General features: G+C 42.1%; 1 protein-coding gene across 1 annotated transcript in view; it reads right to left on the bottom strand.

The window, feature by feature from the left end:
- Nucleotides 1-15,466: 15,466 nt before the first annotated feature.
- The window catches only part of FMNL3 (formin like 3), a 1,635,345-nt gene continuing 1,626,699 nt past the window's right edge, over nt 15,467-24,112 (bottom strand). Inside the window, exon 27 of the mRNA XM_044082195.1 lies at nt 15,467-15,561. The gene's annotated coding sequence lies outside the window, so the exon portion shown is untranslated. The remainder of the gene's footprint in view (nt 15,562-24,112) is intronic.

Here is a 24,112-nt window from a genome sequence, read left to right as displayed (position 1 = left end):
ACCATGAACTTCTACAAGTAAATTAAATTTAGCAGCAGATATGGCAACTGAGGACTTAATGTAATGCATATACAGAAAAGTATGGAACACTCCCATAAAACAGACTTACAAGGAGATGTGGTAAGGGAATAGACTTCAAATGTTTAAGGTGCATATTTCCTTTATCAAATGATTGTACAGCCATTAAAGTCCATCTTGGCTTCATTTAAGTATAAGACTCTCCATAACGCCTCCTAGTTTTAAACCATGGCTATTGGCAGCCTTGATAATAATTATATAAAGCCAATGAAAGGAGCAGTGAACTTCAAAGCATCCAGTTTTTTCAAATATTAACATTCTTTCATGTAGTCATTTAAAAGGTAATCCAAATACATCACAAATGCACAAAGAAATAAAATTTGACGTGGATCCAGCTGGACAATGAAATAGGACTGAAAGCAATCTTACTTACAAAGTCAAAATAAATAAAAATAAAAAAAGCAAAATGAGTGATACTTTATGAAGGACCACTTCAGCACCTCCAAGTCAACAAGGCTTAATGGCAACTAATACTCTATAGTATGCCAGTGTATAAAGCAAAAAATTAACTGTCAGTAATCAGTAAAGCACACCGTGTAGAAGGCTACTGAAGAATGTGCAAGACTGAAGAATTTAACTATAAATTAACATGAAGGAACTGTTCATAACAAGTAGTGTTTCAGAATCACACAACGTAAGAGACTGCGTAAAGTGCCCTGGCGTGGGAAATAAAATGCCTTGGTAATGTCTGGTACAGCTGAAGCTACGAAGACAACTACAACCAAAGACATAGCTAGGGGGTGGTGATGGGGATAGCCGCATCAGAAACACAAGGTTGGGGTAGGATAACCTAATGCCAATCAGTTTTCAATGCATTACAGGCATTCAGAAATGAATGCTGGTATGGCACCTGCACTCAGAACTGAAGCACTTAAGTGCTCTGTATGTGGCATAACGCTTGCTATAAATGTTGCAAGCTGTTAGTCGCGGTTTAAAAGGAAAGAGCAGCACTGTCTGACAGAATGGATGACTACACCTCTGTCTACAACCATGACCAAGCTCAGATGCTATGTATTTTAGGAGCTATATCACTATTAAGATGACATTTACATGACAATACTCACTACAGACAGTCTCAAATTATTGGTCATTAAATCCAATACAAAAAACTGTGATATAAAATTTATGCCTTTTTCAAAAATATGAACATGAAGTACTTCTACATAGTATAAAGTGCATTCTTCTCTACTCGGGGTACTTAATCACAGAAACAAATTGACATGATGTGAAGTTCAAGGAGGGGCAGATTTTAAGATTCTTGGTATTTTTACTTGCAATTCGAGGAGTTTGATTTATGCAGTTTGCTGAATTACCTATGCAGCATTTTACACTGGAGGACTTCCTAGAAGTTTGTCCCAACGCATTTCTTAGAATTTGTTTGATTTTAGACCAGGGAATGCTTTGAATGTTTTATAGAAACATTGCACTTACTGCACAAATTTTAAATTTAAATGTGCTATGTTGGAACGTGATTTTTCTTCTTACTGGAAAGAAACCACAGTGGAAATATTAGATTGCAGGGAATATTAATGGCAGGTTAGAATAACAGCATGCCAGAAGCATGTCATTAATATGGACATTTTTAAAGTTTTCCTTAGGAGAGGGAGGAGTGGTGCATTAATGGATTCATTACTTGCTTTAGTTCATTGAGTAATTGCGGTTAGTTGATCAATTTTATACTGAGCAATTTTTAGATCACATTGTCTGATGAAGTCCCCTGAGAAAGTGTTTAGACTATCTGAATGTAGCTCATGGTGTTCATTTTTTTGTTTTAATAAAAGGCATATATGTTTTTAAAGTTGGAAGTTTTATTTATTTATATATATATATATATATATATATATATATATATATATATATATATATATAGATATATACACACACACACACATATATATATATATATATATATATATGTATGTATGTATGCATATAGGCTTAAGATTTTGATTAACCTTTCTTGTGCCTTTTCATATAGGTTTCTTAAGCTCATGAGCTTCCATATTCAAGATCCACACACCAGCCACTGGCCCATGCATGATATCTCTGCAATGGGGTTAAAGGGTGCTCATGCCACTATGAATGCAGTTTCTTAAACCCTAATTGAATAGGAGGTTGGAAACTGTAAAAATAAATAATACAGGTGTTGTTACAGCTACAATGCAGCAACATGTATATTCCAAGCAAAGGGCAAAATGAGGGGATATAGTAATAATACATACAGTCTCAAATGTCAACTGATATGGTAACTACTCACGTTTCCCATTTCTTGTTTCTTTGCAGTCAAGAATACTTAGGTGGCTTAGTAAACAGTGTTGTAAAAAGGCTGAAAGGCCGGAGGGCTTTGCAGCATTATGCATTAAAGGTCAACCATCCTAAAGGACACTACGTCTTGCATGGAAGTCTAGTCTATAACACCAATAACAGTGTGCAATGAAGGCTAGATGGCTAATAAAGAATAAATGTCTGGAAGCAGTAACATTCTTAAAACATGCACCAGATGCTAAGCCCTGATAAAATACCCTGTCACTATAATGGCTAAGCACATACTACCTCTTCTGGTGAGAAAGAAACAGCAACCCATCTGGATAGTGGTCATTTGCCAAATGCAACATGATCCCTGCCACAAAGGAAATAGACGTCTTATCAGTATCCCTACGCTTATGGACCTATGGAAACCAAAATGTAACAAGCAGAAAACAAATGTAAGGAAAACATTCTTCCTTGTTTTCCACTCACGAATAGAAATTTGAGAGAGAAACAGATGAATTGGGCAAGTGACATCTCAGACACCAATTGGGGAGGGGGGGGGGGGATTCACCTCGAGTGAGACCTGGACCCTTAGGGAAGACAAGGCAAGGCTCTCTGTATATAGCCTGGAGCTTAGAAAATTGGTGAGGTAATGTGATGCCCGCCCAGAATCAGTGACTTCTAGGACTCAAAAATGGGTCACCAAACCAACTGAACTAAACAGTAGATGTGAAAGTATGCTTATTATTACATCCAAGCATCAATGGGGAGATGGCTTCTTCAATAGATGGCAGAGATGACAGATACCCCCTTCAGAAACTTTTGTCAGTCTTTATTTTAATGACTTGCCTTCCACTAGGCTCATTCACTGACATTTCAGAAACATACCTAACTGCATGATGAGACCTAAATCGAAAAAAAAAAAAAAAACTCCTAGAGATGGGGCAGGCAAGCTTGTACATTTATAGGCAGAGGGAGAAGGCAATTACTTCTCAACCTTGGTGGAAAAACTTTTTCTACTTTGAGTCAAAGGCTTTCCAGAAATATCTAACACTGTGATTTCCACACTGAAATCTGGCAGCCAAGTTTTCAGGTGGAGTTGATCATCTTGCCACACTCACTGATTCCAAGTTTCTAAGAGTGGTACGCACACTAAAATGCTCAGTGTTCAAAAGTATTCAGAACCAGGCAATTATGGATCACCACAAGAAAAAAAAACTGTCATGTCCTTTCTCAGATAATCTTAGTCAATATGGGAGGAATGAAGAAGAGCATGGAAATGAATAAAGAAATATTTTAAGAAGACCTTGATGTGAACTGAGGAGAGGAGGCACAGAATAACGTGGTGTGGTATCTGGAATGTCTTATTTGGTGTTCGGCTGCCTCCCCCTCTACAACAATGGAGAAAGTTAAGCAAAGGTGAATATTCTTATGAGTGGGAAGAGCCTTTTCAACCAGCACTAAATAAAAGTACTAGATTTAGTAAAGGAAATAAAAGTTATACAGATGACATACATTCAAGACATAAGTAAATTTCATAAAAGCTGTGCATTTGGGAATATTGTATAGAAAATAATGTTCTAGTACTTGATTATAAGTAAGTAGGTTTGTGGAAATAAAAAGTATACGAATATGCTGTATGTAGGGGAAAGAGAATTCTGATGAAACGTTATGTGTAATTATGTATGCAACAGAACATGCTATTGAGATTTTTCTCTGTTCATAATAAGTAATGTATGTGAAGCAGTAATACCATGAATAAAGTTAAAAAAAAATACTGGTTTTCTGGCAGGTTTCATTAAAAAGCACCTAACCTCTGGGGAAGATGACATTTAGGCCAACTAATGCCTCCAAAAAGGCACAACAGAATGATGGTACTTAGGAGGCAGCAGTAATTTGCAGAAATAAGGTCACACACAATTTCTGTTACAGAAGCTTCCTCATCCACCCCAGTGTCCACAGCTTTGCACAGTTCCCATCTAGGCTGGACATGCACATTCCCACCTGGGAATAAGCATACCTGTGGTATTACAGGGATGTTTGCCTAAACTATTTTTACATCTTTCTTAACCTGCCAGCCTTCAATGGTCGTAGACCAGAGCAATACCCACCAAGGTGGAATGTGTCCCCCAGTGTAGCAGCTTAAGTCGAACATCTCATAAAGTTACCTAAGTTGTAGGTTAGCCAGGAAAGGGATGGGGTCAACAGACAGGGAAAGTAAGAAAAAAGGCAATTGGGTACCCACATGAAAGGAAGACTAGGTGTGGGTGGGAAATGCTACTGACTGCAAGGTAAGTTCCTAGCACAACTGTACTATGTTCATTGCACAGCTCACTACTGCAATAGTGGAAACACTGGGAAAGATTCCCATACTTTTTGGACCAGTGGATCAGCCCTAAGCTGTTAGTACTATGTCCCTGCAAGATGTTCATGGCAAATCATTCCCTGGCTTTAGAAGTAATGTCCAGGTTACAATACTTGGAAACGATGAGGACAGATGACTATACAGCTGTTTCCAAAATGACCTGGGTCTCAACCTCCTAAGGAAAGTAGAAGTGCTGGTGTGGCTCTAGTACAGTGGGCCCTGACATTCCCTAGTACAAGTCTTGCCATGGAAGAAGTAACAGGAGGAGATGCAAATCCCAATCCTCTTTATTTAATTCTACCCCACAGAACATAAGGGAAAGAATTGTTCATACCTCGAATGTGCTTAGACAACCAAGCAGCCTGACTTAGGGGCAATTTTGTCACCATGCTAGGATTAATGCCTTCTGGAATATCAGAAAGGTATATTTGCACATGATGGCCTGCATTTCTGAATTAATTCTAGCAGAAGTAATAGTATAAACAGTTTTCAAAGCTGGGTACTTGAAGGGTACAATAGCTGGCTCAAAGGGTGGCAAATTAAATTCTGTAGGACACAGTAGAGGTCCAGTGGTAGAGAAGGTTCCTTACTGTGTGACCTGAAATGCAGATCCTCTTCGAGAATTACTTTACTGGTAACAAAGAATAATGAGGCGGCTCCCGAGGCATGCAGGCTAAAATAGCAGATGCATGCATTTTCACTAAAGCATAAGCTGAACTGTAATGGTCTGACAGATTCTTGAAGATCGTACACACTGAAGTCTGACTCTGCTCTAGACCCCTCATCTGGCACTAATGAGAGAATAGTTTCCATTTTGCTAGATATGATGTCCTTGTATTTCGTTTCCTAGCCTCCCTTAAGTTACAAAGCACGTCCTCCAAAAACATGTTTACTAAGGGAATGAGAATTAGATCATTTAAGCTGCGTCTTCAGTACAGGGCGTACAAGTGACCCCTTATTTTGTATTAAGAGGTTTACACTACAAGACAGCAGTACTGGCTCTTTCCTTATCTGTCTCAGTAGGAGGGAGAACCAGTGCTGCCTCTTGCAAAAAGCAACTATGAGTAGTCCTCCTTTATCTTTTGCATTACCCAGCAAAGAGGAGGAATTGGAGGGAAAGACGTGCATAAATAGGCAGGCCAAGTTTGAGAAGGCACCTACTGCCCCCATCCCTGCAGGAGGTGGTGTCTTGTTGCAAGATTATTGGAGCTGTACATTTTCTGCCAAAACAAAAATGTGTACTTCTGGTGCATGTCATCAGTGAACCAAATCTAGACATGCATTTTCATCCAGCATCCATTCCTGAAGGTCTGCCTCCATTCTGCTTAAGTAAACACCAGGATGCTTTCCTGAGATGGGTTGTAAGGTGCTCTGAGGGCCATGCCTGACTTCCATGCCAGGTACCATGCCTCCATGGTCAACTTGTACAAGATATACAAGGATGTACTCTATCTCCTCAGTTTTGTCCTTCAGTTTGGACAGGAGAGTCCTCTGGTACATATCAGTGTGGCAACTGATTGCCCTAAAGGCTAGGGTAGCAGAGGTCTAGACTTTCCTCACAAAGTGGTCAGGTATCTTACTCTTCCAATTATTAGAAAATGAAACTTGTAGTTGTGGCTCTGGCAGACCCCTTGCTAGAAACCATGAGCGCCACAGCTGGATCAGCAGTAGAGTTCTTATAAAGGAATTCCAGGACTCTAGGACCCTGTAAAAGTGAACTGGCTTCCTGTGAGCAGCAGGCCAGATGCAGTTAAATGCTACTGCCAAAGCATCAGTCACTGGGGTAACAGCAAAGGTGTGCAGCCTTGGAAAGCACAGAAGTTTCCCAGCACCTTTAATGGGCATCCTCAGACCACCACTTAACGTTATCCTTTATTCTACTGACAAATGAGAAATCCACTGAGGGGGAAGAGTAGGATAAGGTATACTCAGTGCCGGACTCACAATCAAAGGGAGAAAACATTTGGTCTGCAAAGGTCAGCTCATCTGCATCTGAGTCTGAGAAATCTGATTCTTTTTTTTTTTTGGGGGGGGGGGACAGGGAGTACCTTTTGCTTTTATGAGTAAGAACAGTGATACTGATGCTTAATCAGAGGATAGCTGTAGGCTCTTAAGGAATACCACAAAGTCCTCACTAGTCTCATCAGGTCTTGCTGATGCACTAAGGCAAACATCTGTGCCTCAGATGTCTTGGTCTTGTTTTTGGATGGTGACTACCCTAGAGGTCTCCCATCACAGGTTGGCAAGGACCAAAGAAATATTCTCACCTTGGTTATCAAAAAACACCAGTAAGAGCCAAAGGATAGCACAGAGGTGTCTGGACCAACAAATAATGTACATTTTTGGCTGAGCAGGATGTGCTGCCATCTGAGTTGGTAGCAACCTCCTGAAGGTCATCACCAGAAGCCTCAGTACAGCAACACCGAGTGAGGGCTGCAAAAACACCTCACGTGACCTGATCCCTTGAGCCACAGGACACCAAAGATATGTTGTCAGCCTCCTAGGATTCCTCATATCTCCAGGGCACTTTACAGGACATCCATGGACATCTTGGTTGAAGCCTACAGGTCCTGGATAAGGTGTGCAGCTTTTTCTGTTTCTCTCAGTTTCTCTCTGCTTGACAGGCTTCTGGTTGAACTTGGCACAGTGCGGACAGGAGGTGACTTCTTGCTCTGTTTTCAAGCAAAAGACACACTGTTTATGACGTTATTGCAACGTACCTACTTCTTATAACTATTACCTTTACATTCTGAGCTTTTAAACATGCAGGAAAATAAGATATAACTTGCATTTTCACAATGGGTACTTATCTATACTCTGGACGCAAGGCCAAACCAATGGACTGACAATGCTTTAGTAACTCATGTTGATCTGCTCATGTGCTAGGACAAGAAATTACCTAAATATGGTGTGGGTGGATGTCTGTCTTCTAAAACAGACATGGTGATGTCAAGACAGAAGGGTATCTGCCAAGCCTACAGGGGGGAAGGATAGAAAGTTCTAGACGTTGAGCCAGATATCGGGCTTTCTGCGGCAGAAGTCCCAAGTTGTCTTATACAACAGACATGGTGATGTCAAGACAGAAGGGTATCTGCCAAGCCTACAGGGGGGGAAGGGTACAAAGTTCTAGATGCTGAGCCAGATATTGGGCTTTCTGCGGCAGAAGTCCCAAGTGGTAGCACCACTAGAGCAAAGAACAATACATTAAACATCTGGGGAATATCTGGGGTGGCACCATTCGGCCCTGGTGCAGGTATACCGATGCATGGGCCAAAAGGGCATATGCATGCCTCGAGTATGGAAACTTCAAATTTTACCAGTTGTACTAGAAGCATTCCACCCAAATACAAGAGGTATTCAATGCAAAATCAAAATACCTCTTCCGAAAATTTCTCTAGGTACCTAAGAAATTATGTTTTAATCTCATAAAGTCCCTCCAACCCGCTAATCAAAAGTCTAGTGTATACACATCAGGTGGCAAACACCCATTCTATAAGCAGGACAGGTTGCTGTATGATGAACATCCAATTTATCTGCCTGGTACTTCCCGTCATTTCGCTCACACTCAAAATGCCCTCATATCAGTGTAGGCTTTAAGTGGCTTGTCAAACGACAAGAACACAGCTCCATTTAATATATATAGGAATTATATTCTTTCGGTGAGGGAAACCCTTGTTAAATAATCTTGTTTCTCCAATATCATTCTCACCTTGGTTATCAAAAAACAGGAGTAAGAGCCAGAGGACAGCACAGAGGTGTCTGGACCAACAAATAATGTACGTTTTTGGCTGAGCAGGATGTGCTGCTATCTGAGTTGGTAACCTCCTGAAGGTCATCACCAGATGCCTCAGTCCAACAACATTGAGTGAGGGCTGCAAAAACACCTCACATGACCCGATCCCTTGAGCCACAGGACTCCAAAGATATGTTGTCAGCCTCCTAGGATTTCTTATCTCCAGGGCACTTTACAGGACACCCATGGACATCCTGGTTGAAGTTATACAGGTCTTGGATAACGTGTCCAGCCTTTTCTGTTTCTCTCACTTTCTCTCTGCTTGACAGGCTTCTGGTTGAACTTAGCATATTGCCGACAGGAGGTGACTTCTTGTTCTGTCTTCAAGTAAAACACACACTGATTATGACGTTTTTGCAATGTACCTGCTTCTTATAACTATGACCTTTACATTCTGAGCTTTTAAACATGCAGGAAAATAAGACATAACTTGTGTTTTCACAATGGGTACTTATCTATATTCTGGACGCAAGGCCAAACCAATGGACTGACAATGCTTTAGTAACTCTTGTTGATCTGTTCATTTACTATGACAAGAAATTAACTAAATATGGTGTGGGCAGATGTCTGTCTTGTACAACAGACATGGTGATGTCAAGACAGAAGGGTATCTACCAAGCCTACGGGGGGGGGGGGGGGGTACAAAATTCTAGAAGATGAGCCGGATATTGGGCTTTCTGCGGCAGAAGTCCCAAGTGTTAGCACCGCTACAGCAAACAATAATACGATAAACATCTGGGGAATATCTGGGATGGCACCATTCAGTCCTGGTGCAAGTATACCAATGCATGGGTCAAAAGGGCATATGCATGCTCGAGTATGGAAACTTCAAATTTTACCAGTTGTACTAGAAGCATTCCACCCAAATACAAGAGGTATTCAATGTAAAATCAAAATACATCTGCTGCAAGTTTCTCTAGGTACCTAAGAAATTATGTTTTAATCCCATAAAGCCCCTCCAACCCACTAGGCAGAAGTCTTGTGTATACACATAAGGTGGCAAACACCCATTCTATAAGCAGGACAGGTTGCTGTATGATAAACACCCAATTTATCTGCCTGGTACTTCCCGTCATTTCGCTCACACTCAAAATGCTCTCATATCAGTGTAGGCTTTAAGTGGCTTGTCAAAGGAATAGAACACAGCTCCATTTAAAATATATAGGAATTATATTCTTTGGGTGAGGGAAACCCTTGTTAAATAATCTTGTTTCTCCATGGCAATACCATGGCCATATCCATGAAACATGTAAAGTTGCCCATCTTGGCCATACCAGGTTTAACACATTTATAAAAAATAACTAACAGCTTTGCTTTTAAACAGACAGAACTGGAATGACTGAACAAATACTTTACACAAAAACATAAAAATACCTTAAATTAAAATAAAGCATTGAACAATAAAATACTTTCTGGTATTAATACTGCACTTTTAGGCACTTTGTAACAAAGAAAGTACAGTTTTGTACCTACCATAAATGTAGATGTTCGAGGATTCCCTTGCTGCAGTCCTGACTATTGGGTATAGTCCGCGTCCCAGTCGGCCCGAATACCAGAGTATAAGGCCGGGTCATGGCGCCTTAGACTGACGCCAGTACGTCAGGGTACTAATGCGCATGACCGACGTCATTTCCTCAGTCTTTTCTTGCCCCAGATGTCAGAAGACCCAAAAAGACAAGTCCCAAAAACAACCTGCACCAATAAACATGCACAATATATACAGTAATATATATACAAAAAATATAAGCATGTAAAGGCACCTACACAACCACCCTGAAACACAGAGGGGAAGGAGGGAGGGTTGGACTGCAGCAAGGGAATCCTCGAACATCTACATTTATGGTAGGTACAAAACTGTACTATGTTCTTCCTTCCCTTGCTGCAGTCCTGACTATTGGGTAGAATCCCAAAGCAGAGGTAAGGGAGGCTGGCAAATTATAAAGTAGCAGGAGCTGACAACATGCCTTGTAAAACAGCTGTGGCAAAACCAGCTCTAGACTTAGAGTATATAGGCAGGTGATAATGCCTAGAGAAAGTATGCACTGAACTCCAAGTAGCTGCTTCCAGAATATCCTTAGTTGCCACCCCTTAGAAATGCTGTTGAAGTGGCAGTAGCCCTAGTGGAATGAGGCCTAATCCCAGCTGGAACCTCTTTGCCATGATGGGAATAACAAAATGCAATGCAAAAGCCAATCCACCTAGAAATAGTTTGTTTTGACACAGGTTTGCCCTGTGAACTTAAAGCAAAAGAAACAAGTAACTGCTGAGACTGCCTAAAATCTTTAGTCCTGCTCAAATAATAACGCAATTGCCTGTGTACATCTAAAGTGTGCAAAATCTTTTCCCCTTTATTTTGAGGATCTGCAAAAACGTAGGCAAATGAATAGTTTGGTTTAAAGCCACACTAGAAACCACCTTAGGCATAAAGGAAGGATTAGTGCGTAATGATACCCTGTCCTTATGGAAAATCAAAGGGCTCTACTGCCATAAGGGCCTGCAACTCAGACACCCTTCTTGCAGAAGTAATCGCCAACAGAAAAGCCGCCTTCCATGACAAATATTTCAATTCAGCAGTAGCTGCGCTCAAAAGGTTGTAGAGTAAGTTTTTCCAACACAAAATTGAGATCCCAAGCAGGAGTAGGAGCTCTACGGGGGTCTTATATTCTTTGCCCCTCTAAGAAACTGCTTGAACAAAGGATGCGAAACAAAGGTGGTTCACAATCATAGTGAGCTGAAATTGCTGCAGCATGAATCTTTATGGAAGAGAAAGACAAACCCTTGTCCAATAACTCAGTAAGATATTGAAGAGCCACACTCAAATTAGGCTCTGAAATCTCCAAATTCTTTGCTGTACACCAAAATAAAAATCTCTTCCATTTTTCGTACACTCTCCTAGTACTAGGCCTTCTAGCTTCCATAATCACATTTAAAACTTGTTGAGGAAGCTGAGACCTTCCATGTTTCAACACAGAATATGCCAAGCTGTGAGATGGAGAGATTGAAGCTTGACATTGAGCAGATGACCGTCCTTCTGAGATAACAAATGAGGAATCAGAGGTAAAGGCCATGGAGGCTTCTTTACAAGACTCCTTAGAAGTGGGTACCAGTGTTGCGAGGCCAATCTGGAGCTATCAAAATCATCCTTGGCCTGTCCTGTCTGACCTTTAGTAATACCTTTGGAAGAAGAGGTAGAGGTGGAAAAGCATAGACATGAAGGTTTTTCCAACTGAAAGACAGAGCATCCACTTTCCAAGCTGTGTGATGAAACCCCTTTGTGCAATACTTTGGCAGCTGGTGGTTTAGTGGAGAAGCGAACAGATCTATGTCTGGAGTTCCCCATGACACTGTCAATTTCTGAAATACATGAAGATCCAGTTTCCACTGTGGGGATCCATGATTTGTCTGCTTAATACATCTGCTAGGAGTTCTGTGCTCCTGGCAGAAACCTTGCCTGAAGAGTCAGTTGCAGGCTTAACGCAGTCTCCCATAAAATCATTGCTTGCCTGCATAGAGGATAAGAATGTGTTCCCCTTGCTTGTTGATGTACCACATGACAGTTGTGTTGTCTGTCAGAATCAACACCTGCCCTGGAAGAAGTAACTCCTTGAACGCCATCAATGCAAACTGGACTGCTAACATCTCCTTCATGTTGATATGTAGATGCTGTAGTCTGGCAGGCCACTTGTCTTGTATCCACTTTCCATTTAGATGAGCTCCCAAGCAGTGTCCGAGGCATCTGTCGTTAAAATCTGACTCGCCTCTGGCCGGGTCACAGAGAGTCCCTTGTTTAGGTGACATTCCTGAGCCCACCACAAGAATTCCTTTTGAAGGCAAGGTATTATTTGAATGACAGTGTCCAAATCTTGGCAGTGCTGTGTCCATACATTTTGAGATACCATTGCAGCTTCCTCATATGCAGTTTGGCATTGGGAAGCACCAGAATACAAGATGCCATGAACCCTAATGCTTGAAGGACTGTCCTTGCAGTCAGCACGGACTGATGAGATAGATGATGGAAGTAAAGTGACAGACTCTGTTGTTTGTCCGGGGTTAAAAAGGCCATCTGGGCTGCTGTATTCAGTCTCACACCCAGAAAGCACATGTCTTGAGAGGGTAATAGACTGGACTTTATTTCGTTCACAGAATACCCTAGGCATCTTAGCACTGCTATGACATATTCCAGATGCTGTAGAAGGTGTTCTTTTTCTTGAGCCAGAATCAGGCAGTCGCCCAAGTAAGGATAAATTTGAATGCCTTGAAGCCTGAAGTAAGCTATCACTGGAGCCAGAACCTTTGTGAATACTCTGGGCAGTAGATAAGCCAAAGGGCAATGCAGAGAACTGATAATGAAAATCTCCAGTTCGAAACCAGATACTTTCTGCAACTTAGCCTTATGGGCACATGAAGGTAAGCTTCCTTGAGATCCAAAGTTACCATCCAGTGATCCTTGCCCAGCAGAGGTAACAGTTGCTGTAACGCCAACATCTTGAACTTGGGAATGACCAGATAAGTGTTGAGGAGAGATAAATCCAAAATTGGTCTCCACGTGTTCCGCTTCTTTGGTACTAGGAACAGGCGAGAATAAAATCCAAGCCCCTTTCTGACACAGGGACTGGCTGAATAGCCCCTATCTGGAGTAACTGAGAAACTTGCTTGAGAGCCTCTTTTCTTTGTGGAGGAGGAACATCTGGCATGCCTTTGAAAGGGGCATTGTGTGGAAATAAAATCTGTACCCGTGATGAATGATATCCAGCACCCATCTGTCTTGAGTGATTAAATCCCAATTTTCTTTGAAAAGAGACAATCTTCCTCCCAAAGGAGCTGCCAGACGAGAGTCCACTGGCAGCTGAAAGGCAGGTCATTGGTTCTGCTTACGAAAGGACTGACCCCTGCCCTCACCAGAAGTCTGAGCAGGTGAACTGTCTGATCTAGGCCTAAACGAACCTTGAGCCCTGCCTCTACCACGTCTAGATCTACCCCTAGACTGGGAACCATAAGCAGGATATGTCCAGCCCTTAGCAGGCCAATTTCTACTAAACTTGGAGGCTGCACCTGCAAAAAATCTTTAACAGTCTGCATAGACTTAGCTTTGTCCTCCATTTTCTTTAAAACTGCTTCCACAGGCGGTCCAAACAAAACATCAGACTGTAAAGGAGCATCCAAAATCCTGGTCTTAACATGCTCAGCTAAATTCTGATCCTTCAACCATGCATGTCTGCGAAGAACAGAACTAGTAGCAGCCACCCTCGAGGAGGCCTGAACAGCATCAAAACCACACTGCAAAGAATGCTTACCCACTTGTTCAGACACATGAACCAAATCCAGCAATTCTTTACACTCAATACCTTCCGCCAAAGCATCCACCTTAGATTTCAATTGTGAAAGGAGATAATTCTGATATTTCAGCATATGAAATTGACAATTCAACGCCTCATGGCTAGAGTGGAAGAAGTATATACTTTCTTACCCCACCTATCCAAAGCCCTTGCCTCTTTATCAGAGGGTACAGGATTTTTAACAACAGAAGCTTTAACACCTTTAGGCCCCTGAGAAACAGTTTCTGGGTCCGCCCTGGGACTCTTAAACAAATACTTATGAGCTTCGGCACCCTATAATACCTATCAGGCTTAACAGGAGCAGGAGGCAAGGAATCAGGGTTCAGAGAAGCCTCTGCAAAAACATCCTCCACCACATTCAACACAGGAGGAATAGCTAAGGGCCTATGCTGAGGCAAAACAAGAATTCCCTAAGCCTTTTCTGGAGTCAGAGTAATCTTGGCCTTCCCATTTAAAGTGCTCCCTCATGGAGTGAAGAGTCTCTGAAAATGAAAAATCCTCAGGAGGAGAAGCTGAAGGAGTGGAATCATCCACATCAGAATCAGAATAAGCAGGAAACTCTTGCAAGTCTTCCACAGAAGACTCTGAAGCCTGTGAACACTGTTCAAAACTATCAAACTCCTGTTCCACCCTAGGCCTCTTATCAGGTGGGGCATAGAACCTCTAATCAGAGTAATCAAATCTTCAGCCATTTTAAGCATATGTTTCTTAGGCACAGAGCCGAAATGCTAGGAGAAGCCCCTACAGAAGCTGAACTTGGCCCCTCTAAAAGAAGCTCTGGAAACAGAAGGAGAGGCCCTAACTACCTTGGGAAGAGAGGGAAGAACAGTTACCTGAGAAGCCCCTCAGCCTGGCCTACTTCCTGAGAGGGCACATCCTGTAACAGTAAAGTATCTGCCTGAGACTCCATAGAGACTCCTGGCAAAACCTCTGGCTCCTGAGCCTTCTAAAGGACCGACGTCCGGGACTGCCGGTTCCTCACCCTAGACTTCACTGTTTTGTCCTTGCGCTTCTTAGATGAAGCAGGCCGGAGCATCCGACGGCATAGTATAATTGCAACGCTTCCCAAACACTAACCTAGCACAATCAAGCCTCCTCTTAATAGTGCGCTTTAAATCTAGCACAAGAGCGGCAACCAACAACGCCGTGTTCAGGCCCTAAACAAGGTATACACAATGTATGATAATCCCTATGCGGTATCTGCTTCCCACAAGAAATACAGTTATTCACTTTTTCTGACATCCGTAATATACTGAGGCAAGAAAAACCAAAATGTTCCCAACGGGTTACTTAGCCAACTCTGTACTCGGTCTGAAACTCCGGTTTCGGAAAATCTCAGAACGCCAACCTGCACTCGCAAAATTGCTTCTGCATCGGACCATGCGGCAAAAAAGACTGAGGAAATGACGTCGGTCATGCGCATTAGTACCCTGACGTACTGACGTCAGTCTAAGGCGCCATGACCGACGTCAGCCTTATACTCTGGTATTCGGGCCGACTGGGACGCGGACTATACCCAATAGTCAGGACTGCAGCAAGGGAAGACGAAGAACATCACCTTATTTGGTTAAGAGAGTGAAAGCTTTTGCTGCCACTTTATCAGGAAGCTGGTGACAGAGAAGTAAATGTGAATTTTCAAGATCTTGTTCAGTTAAAGAGCAGACACTTCACCCCTCAGATACGCCGCCAGCCATTTCTGATCACCGCATCTGCACGCCTGAATGGCTTAGTTCGAAGACCTGTCAAGAAAAAGAGCAATTAATAATGAAACAACCTATCAAACAGTTAACGTTAGCAGCCAAAACAAATGCAAAACAATGCAGGGGCAGATAAGCACAGCCACTGCTGGGTTGAACATTTCGACTGGAAATGCTGCATTTTCTCAACCTGTTTGCATTTAACCTGACATTTTACAAAAGCTTCACCTATGCAGCCCCAATCACCTACAATAATACAAAATAAGGTTTCACTTTACCACTTTACTTTAGACCGTTAAATACCAAGGATATTAAACCAGCTCTTGAAGAAATGCGCATGGTCAAATCCATCTGGAGCAGATGGCCTTCATCCATGGCTCATTTACCACTGTAGGGAATTCATCACAGCACTTCGTAAACTATTGCTAGCTGAAATCATAATGACAAACATATGGAAAACTGGTGAACCCACTCTCTAAACAACCAAACTCCTCCAGAATCTCAAGCCACATCCCAAATCTCCATTCTCCCTACCCTTGGAACACAAAGCTACTATATTCCCAACTGACACAATATATTAACAACTATTTATGTATTTCATTTTGTTGACCAGGTACATGAACTGGCTGGCCCTTTTAAGCCACAACCTGGGCACAGTAGTGCATTACAAAATTACAGATAAAGATTGCTTAACATATAAAAAGGAACAGACACCTCTGAGTTTATACAAACAATGGCAAAAGAAAGATCACATGTTGAGATTATACAAACAAATAGGAATATGCAAAATATGTACACAATGGATGACACTGAGCATTATAAAATTGTTTTGCTAAAGGAAAAGTACAGTTTTGTACCTACCATAAATGTAGATGTTCGAGGATCCACATTGCTGCAGTCCTAACTATTGGGTAGTCCGCTGTCCAGTTGGCCCGAATACCAAAGTATATGGCTGACGTCGGTCAAGGCGCATTAGACTGACGTCAGTACGTCAGGGTACTAATGCGCATGACCGACGTCATATCCTCAGTCTTTTCTTGCCCCAGATGTCAGAAGACCCTAAAAAGACAAGGCCAATACCAAAAACTCCAAACATACCTGCACCAAAATATGTACAATATATACAAAAGTACCAGAATATAACCTCACCTACACAACCACCCCTAAACACAGAGGGGAAGGAGGGAGGGTAAATTGGACTGCAGCAATGTGGATCCTCGAACATCTACATTTATGGTAGGTACAAAACTGTACTATGTTCTTCATTCCACATTGCTGCAGTCCTAACTATTGGGTAGAATCCCAAAGCAGAGGTAAGGGAGGCTGGCAAATCATAAGGAAACAGGAGCTGACAACATGCCTTGCAAAATAGCTGTGGCAAAACCAGCCCTAGACTTAGAGTAGAGAGGAAGGTGATAATGCTTAGAGAAAGTATGCACTGAACTCCAAGTAGCTGCCTCCAAAATATCCTTAGTTGCCACCCCTTAGAAATGCTGTTGAAGTGGCAGTAGCCCTAGTGGAATGAGGCCTAATCCCAGCTGGAATCTCCTTGCCATGATGGGAATAACAAAATGCAATGCAAAACCCAATCCACCTAGAAATAGTTTGTTTTGACACAGGCTTGCCCTGCGAACTCAAAGCAAAAGAAACAAACAACTGCTGAGACTGCCTAAAATCCTTAGTCCTGCTTAAATAATAACGCAATTGCCTGTGTACATCTAAAGTGTGCAAAATCTTTTCCCTTTATTTTGGGGATCTGCATAAAAAGTAGGCAAATGAATAGTTTGGTTTAAAGCCACACTAGAATCCACCTTAGGCATAAAGGAAGGATTAGTACGTAATGATACCCTATCCTTATGAAAAATCAAAAAAGGCTCAACCGCCATCAGGGCCTGCAACTCAGAAACCCTTCTTGCAGAAGTAATGGCCAACAAAAAAGCAGTCTTCCATGACAAGTATTTCAAGTCAGCAGTAGCGAGGCTCAAAAGGTTGTAGAGTAAGCTTCTCCAACACAAAATTGAGATCCCAAGCAGGAGTAGGAGCTCTACGTGGGGTCTTATATTCTTTGCCCTCTAAGAAATTGCTTGAACAAAGGATGCGAAAACAATGGTGGATCACAATCATAGTGAGCTGAAATTGCTGCAGCATGAATCTTAATGGAAGAGAAAGACAAACCTTTGTCCAATAACTCAGTAAGATATTGAAGAGCCACACTCAAATTAGGCTCAGAAATCTCCAAATTGTTTGCTGCACTCCAAAATAAAAATCTCCTCCATTTTTCTGAGTACACCTTCCTTGTACTAGGTCTTCTGGCTTCCATAATCACATTTAAAACTTGTTGAGGAAGTTGAGACCTGCTGTGTTTCAAAACAGAATATGCCAGGCTGTTAGATGAAGAGAGTGGAGCTTGACATTGAGCAGGTGACCGTCCCTCTGAGACAACAGGTGTGGAATCAAAGGTAAAGGCCATGGAGGTTTCCTTACCAGACTCCTCAGTAATGGGTGCCAGTGTTGCCGAGGCCAATCTGGAGCTATTAAAATCATCCTTGGCTTGTCTTGTCTGACCTTTAGGAGCACCTTTGGGAGAAGAGGCAGAGGTGGAAAGGCATACACATGAAGATTTTTCCAACTGAAAGAAAGAGCATCCACTTTCCAAGCTGTGTGATGAAACCTCTTTGTGCAAAACTTTGGCAGCTGGTGGTTTAGTGGAGAAGCGAACAGATCTATGTCTGGAGTTCCCCATGACACTGTCAATTTGTGAAATACATGAAGATCCAGTTTCCACTCGTGGGGATCCATGATTTGTCTGCTTAACACATCTGCTAAGGAGTTCTGTGCTCCTGGCAGAAACCTTGCCTGAAGAGTTAGTTGCAAGCTGAGCGCAGTCTCCCATAAAATCATTGCTTGCCTGCACAACGGGTAAGAATGTGTTCCCCTTGTTTGTTGATGTACCACATGACAGTTGTGTTGTCTGTTAGAATCAACACCTGCCCTGGAAGAAGTAACTTATTGAAAGCCATTAATGCAAACTGGACTGCTAACATCTCTTTCATGTTGATATGTAGATGCTGTAGTCTGGCAGGCCACTTGTCTTGTATCCACTTTCCATTTAGATGAGCTCCCCAAGCAATGTCTGAGGCATCTGTCGTTAGAATCTGACTCGCCTCTGGCCGGGTCACAGAGAGTCCCTTGTTTAGGTGACATTCCTGAGCCCACCACAAAAATTCCTTTTGAATGCAAGGTATTATTTGAATGACAGTGTCCAATTCCTGGCAGTGCTGTGTCCATACATTTTGGAGATACCATTGCAGCTTCCTCATATGCAGTTTGGCATTGGGAAGCACCAGAATACAAGATGCCATGAACCCTAAGGCTTGAAGGACTGTCCTTGCAGTCAGCCCGGACTGAAGAGATAGGTGATGGAAGTAACTGGAAAGATTCTTTTGTTTGTCCGGGGTTAAAAGGCCATCTGGCTGCTGTATTCAGTCTCACACCCAGAAAGCACATGTCTTGAGAGGGTACTAGACTGGACTTTATTTCGCTCACAGAATACCCTAGGCATCTTAGCACTGCTATCACATATTCCAAATGCTGTAAAAGGTCTTCCTTTTCTTGAGCCAGAATCAGGCAGTCGCCCAAGTAAGGATAGATTTGAATTCCTTTTAGTCTGAAGTAAGCTATCACTGGAGCCAGAACCTTTGTGAATACTCTGGGCAGTAGATAAGCCAAAGGGCAATGCAGAGAACTGATAATGAGAATTTCCAGCTCGAAACGCAGATACTTCCTGCAACTTAGTCTGATAGGCACATGAAGGTAAGCTTCCTTGAGATCTAAAGTTACCATCCAGTGATCTTTGCCCAGCAGAGGTAAAAGCTGTTGTAACGCCAACATTTTGAACTTGGGAATGTCCAGATAAGTGTTGAGGATAGATAAATCCAAAATTGGTCTCCACGTGTTCCCCTTCTTCGTACTAGGAACAGGCGAGAATAAAATCCTAGGCCCCTTTCTGGCACAGGAACTGGCTGAATGGCCCCTATTTGGAGCAACAGAGAAATTTGCTTGTGAGCCTCTTGTCTTTGTAGAGGAGGAATGTCTGGCATGCCTTTGAAAGGAGGCAAGGTATGGAAATAAAACCTGTAACCGTGGTGAATGATATCCAGAACCCATCTGTCTTGGGTAATTAAATCCCAATTTTCTTTGAAAAGAGACAGCCTTCCTCCCAAAGGTGCTGCCAGGCGAGAATGTACTGGCAGCTGAAAAGGCAGGTCATTGGGTCTGTTTACGAAAGGACTGACCCCTGCCCTCACCAGAAGTCTGAGCAGGTGAACTCCCTGTTCTAGGCCTAAAAGAACCTTGAGCTCTGCCCCTACCACGCCTAGACCTACCCCTAGACTGGGAATCATAAGCAGGATATGTCCATCCCTTAGTAGGCCAATTTCTACTAAACTTCGGAGGCTGCACCTGCAAAAATCCTTAACAGTTTGCATAGACTTAGCCTTGTCCTCCATTTTCTTTAAAACTGCTTCCACAGGCGAACCAAACAACACATCAGACTGTAAAGGAGCATCCAAAATCCTTGTCTTAACATGCTCAGCTAAATTCTGATCTCTCAACCAGGCGTGCCTACGAAGAACAGAACCAGTGGCAGCCACCCTCGAGGAGGCCTGCACAGCATCAAAACCACACTGCAAGGAATGCTTACCCACCTGTTCAGACACATGAACTAAATCCTGCAACTCTTTACCCTCAATACCTTCAGCCAGAGCATCCACCTTAGACTTCAATTGTGAAAGGAGATAATTCTGATATTTTAACATGTGAAACTGACAATTCAACGCCCTCATGGCTAAAGTGGAAGAAGTATACACTTTCTTTCCCCATTTATCCAAAGCCCTTGCCTCTTTATCAGGAGGAACAGGATTTTTAACAACAGAAGCCTTCACACCTTTAGGCCCCTGAGAGACAGTTTCCGGGTCTGCCCTAGGACTCTTAAAAGATACTTATGAGCCTCAGGCACCCTATAGTACCTATCCGGTTTAACTGGGGCAGGAGGCAAAGAATCAGGATTCAGGGAAGCCTCTGCAAAAACATCTTCTACCACATTCAGAACAGGAGGTATAGCTAAAGGCCTATGCTGGGGTAAAACAAGAATTCCCTAAGCCTCTTCCTGGAATCAGAGAAATCTTGACCTTCCCATTTAAAATGCTCCTCATGGAATGCAGAGTCTCTGAAAATGAAAAATCCTCAGGAGGCTAAGCTGAAGGAGTAGAATCATCCACATCAGAATCAGAATAAGGAGGATACTCCTGCAAGTCTTCAGCAAGACTCAGAAGCCTCCGAACATTGCTCAAAACTCTCAAACTCAGGTTCCACCCTAGGCCTCTTATCAGGAGGGGGCATAGAACCTCTAATCATAGTAATCAAATCCTCTGCCATTTTAGCATATGCTTCTTAGGCAAAGACCCTGACACACTCGGAGAAACCCCCACTGAAGCTAAACTAGGCCTGCCTCTTAAAGAAGCCTTGGAAACAGAAGGGGAGGCCCTAACCACCTTAGGAAGAGGGGGAAGAACAGCCACCTGAGAAGCCCCTTCAGCCTGGCCTACTTCCTGAGAGGACACATCCTGTAACAGTAAAGTCTCTCCCTGAGACTCCAAAGAAACTCCTGGCAAAACCTCCGGCTCCACTGAGCCTTCTAAAGAACCGACGTCCGGGACTGTCGGTTCCACCACTCTAGGCTTTGCTGCTTTGTCCTTGCGCTTTTTGGCCGAAGCGGGCGTCGGAGCATCCGACGGCATTTTATAATTACAACGCTTCCCAAAAACTAACCTGGCACAGTCTAACCTTCTCTTAATAGTGCGTTTGTTAAATCTAGCACAAGAGCGGCATCCAACAACGTCGTGCTCAGGCCCTAAACAAGGTATACACAAAGTATGGTAATCCCTATGAGGTATCTGTTTCCCACAAGAAATACAGTTATTCACTTTTTCTGACATCCGGTTAAATACTGAGGCAAGAAAACCAAAATATTCCCCAACGGGGTACTTAGCCAACTTTGATTCGGTCTGAAACTCTGACTTCAGAAACTTTCAGAACGCCAACCTGCACTCGCAAAACTGCTTCTGCATCGGACCATGCGGCAAAAAAGACTGAGGATATGACGTCGGTCATGCGCATTAGTACCCTGACGTACTGACGTCAGTCTAATGCGCCTTGACCGACGTCAGCCATATACTTTGGTATTCGGGCCGACTGGACAGCGGACTACCCAATAGTTAGGACTGCAGCAATGTGGAATGAAGAACATCAGTTTGACTTCATTTCTAAAGAATGAGCACTTGGTGCTGTTAAAAGGGAGTTCTTTTAATTTCCTTTTAAATAAGTACCACATTCTGTTGTCTAACTTCTGCAATCACTAGATTTCGAGTAGTTGGACTCGGTTTACAAAAAAAACTTTCACCTTTGCAGGTTCTGAAACTTGGTCTTATGAGCATTAGTTAAACATCTTGTCTGTCTCGCTGTGTAGCTAGGCTGTTTTATTTGTAAATTTATTTTAAGTGGGGCAGTGACCCATTTTTAGAAGTCTGTAGATTTGTGAGCTAAGGAGAAATGTTGCTTTTTTGGTCACAGTTGATATCTTAAGTAGCTGGTAATTGTCTCTCTGGCTCAGCTACAAAATGGCTGATTTTAATAGTCACTTGTGTTTTGTGTGTACAGAAGCTTGAGTGGCGAGCCAACAGTGGTAGACCATATCCTAAATTAGGGATTAGCACATTTTTGATTGTAGGTGCATGTGCTGTGCGAGTAAGATGTGTTATCTTATAATACAGTTTTAGTTGGCGAAATGTCTTGTTTATAATATTGTCTGTATGCTAAGTTAGTGTAAAGGTCAGACCTAGGGTAAATTCTAGATATTTTTGCTCCATAACTAGAAGTAACTGGTGTCCTTCAGTATCTACAGTTTTGAGCTGTGGGGTTTTTGGAAGCTTTTGCTGTCTGCCAAACAACATATTGACATTTTAGTGTTGATTAGCAGCATATCTGAATGAGTACTTTTATACAGTTATGTCATTGGACATTTTTAAAATAATCCCTCATTAAACAATTAATTCTCTCACAAATTAAAGAGTATTGCATCAACAAAAAGCTTACCAATCGACTTCTTCATTCTATTCAGCCCTATAGCTGGAAGGTCTGAAATCTTAATATAATATACTTTTTTATGTTATAGCCACTTCTTTAAATCATTTCTAAGTTGTAGTTGCTTCTGTAATAAGACAAACTTCAAATCTACAAAATCATTTTTTAGATTAAGTAGATTTTATCATTCTACACAGACAGGTAGGAACATAATACTTTAAACAAATCTTATTTCAGCTGGACTCTTGTTTTCGTTGCAGCGAGTTCATGTTCCCACAAGATTATAAGACCAGGAAATTACCCCTCCTGGCTATAACATACTTAGATGTGACCGCAAAACCAAAAAAGGCGGGGGTATAGCCCTTATCTATAAATCTAATATCCAAGTTACCCTCTATAATGAGCTTCCATCACTACACACCAAATCTGAAACTAATTTGTATGTATCTTCCCCCTGGAAACAATACTAATACTCTTGAAAACTTACTTAATTTCCTCTCTACCCAACTACCCCAGGAAACCATTGTACTTGGTGACTTCAACATAGACTGGTTAACCTGTACTTCCCAGAACCCTACTAACCACATAAATCTCTATGGATTCTCTCAATTAATAACCACTCCGACTAGAATCCACAAACCTAACAGGAAAGAAAATACTCTTGACTGGATCCTTATTAATAACCACCCTAGCAATTATACTCCAGGAACCTTTCCTGATATAATTAGTGACCATATGCTTACTTGCACTATTAGACAAAGATTTCATATCCCAACTACTCAAACTCAAAACTTCCCGCTCAAAAAAATTCTTTAATCCTGATAGTTTCCTGAATGAATTGCAAGCATGTGACTGGTCACACTGACCCATCTTGAACTTGATGAGGCTGTGACCTACTTCAACACTAACTTTTTTCAAATCCTAGACTATCACACACCTTATCGCTCTACTAGGATAAGAACCAAATCTGCCCCATGGCTAACAAAACAAACTAAGCAAAAAATGATCCTTAGAAACAAAATATGGGCTAAATGGAGAGCTACCAAATGTCCATCTGATCACCTCCTCTTTAAACAGTTAAGAAATGCCACCAAGAAAGATACTCTTAGAGACAAAAAAGACTTTTATCTTCACCTCCAACAAACCAGTCAACAAACTACACAAAAATTCTGGTCCGGGATAAACAAACTTCTTCAACCAGAACATTCGACTACTCCCTGCCCCATTAGGCTTCAACCACAATAATTCCAACCAGATCCCTGATGCCTTTAATAAATATTTTACAGAAGCCATTCAAACCCTAGCCAGTTCTTTACCTCCATCTACTGCTTCCCCACCAAATACCTCCAAAACTTCATCTCATACCTTTCATATACAACCTGTTCCTACAAATCTTATTCATAAGCTACTTAAACTGAAACCTTGCACCCCATCTGCCGACCGACTCCCATCT

The sequence above is a fragment of the Protopterus annectens genome, chromosome 9.part0 (assembly GCF_019279795.1).
Source record: "Protopterus annectens isolate FY-2018-M chromosome 9.part0, PAN1.0, whole genome shotgun sequence".
Classification (NCBI taxonomy): Eukaryota; Metazoa; Chordata; order Ceratodontiformes; family Protopteridae; genus Protopterus; species Protopterus annectens.
The sequence above is the reverse complement of the archived record's forward strand: the minus strand, read 5'-3'. Positions and strand labels throughout refer to the sequence as shown.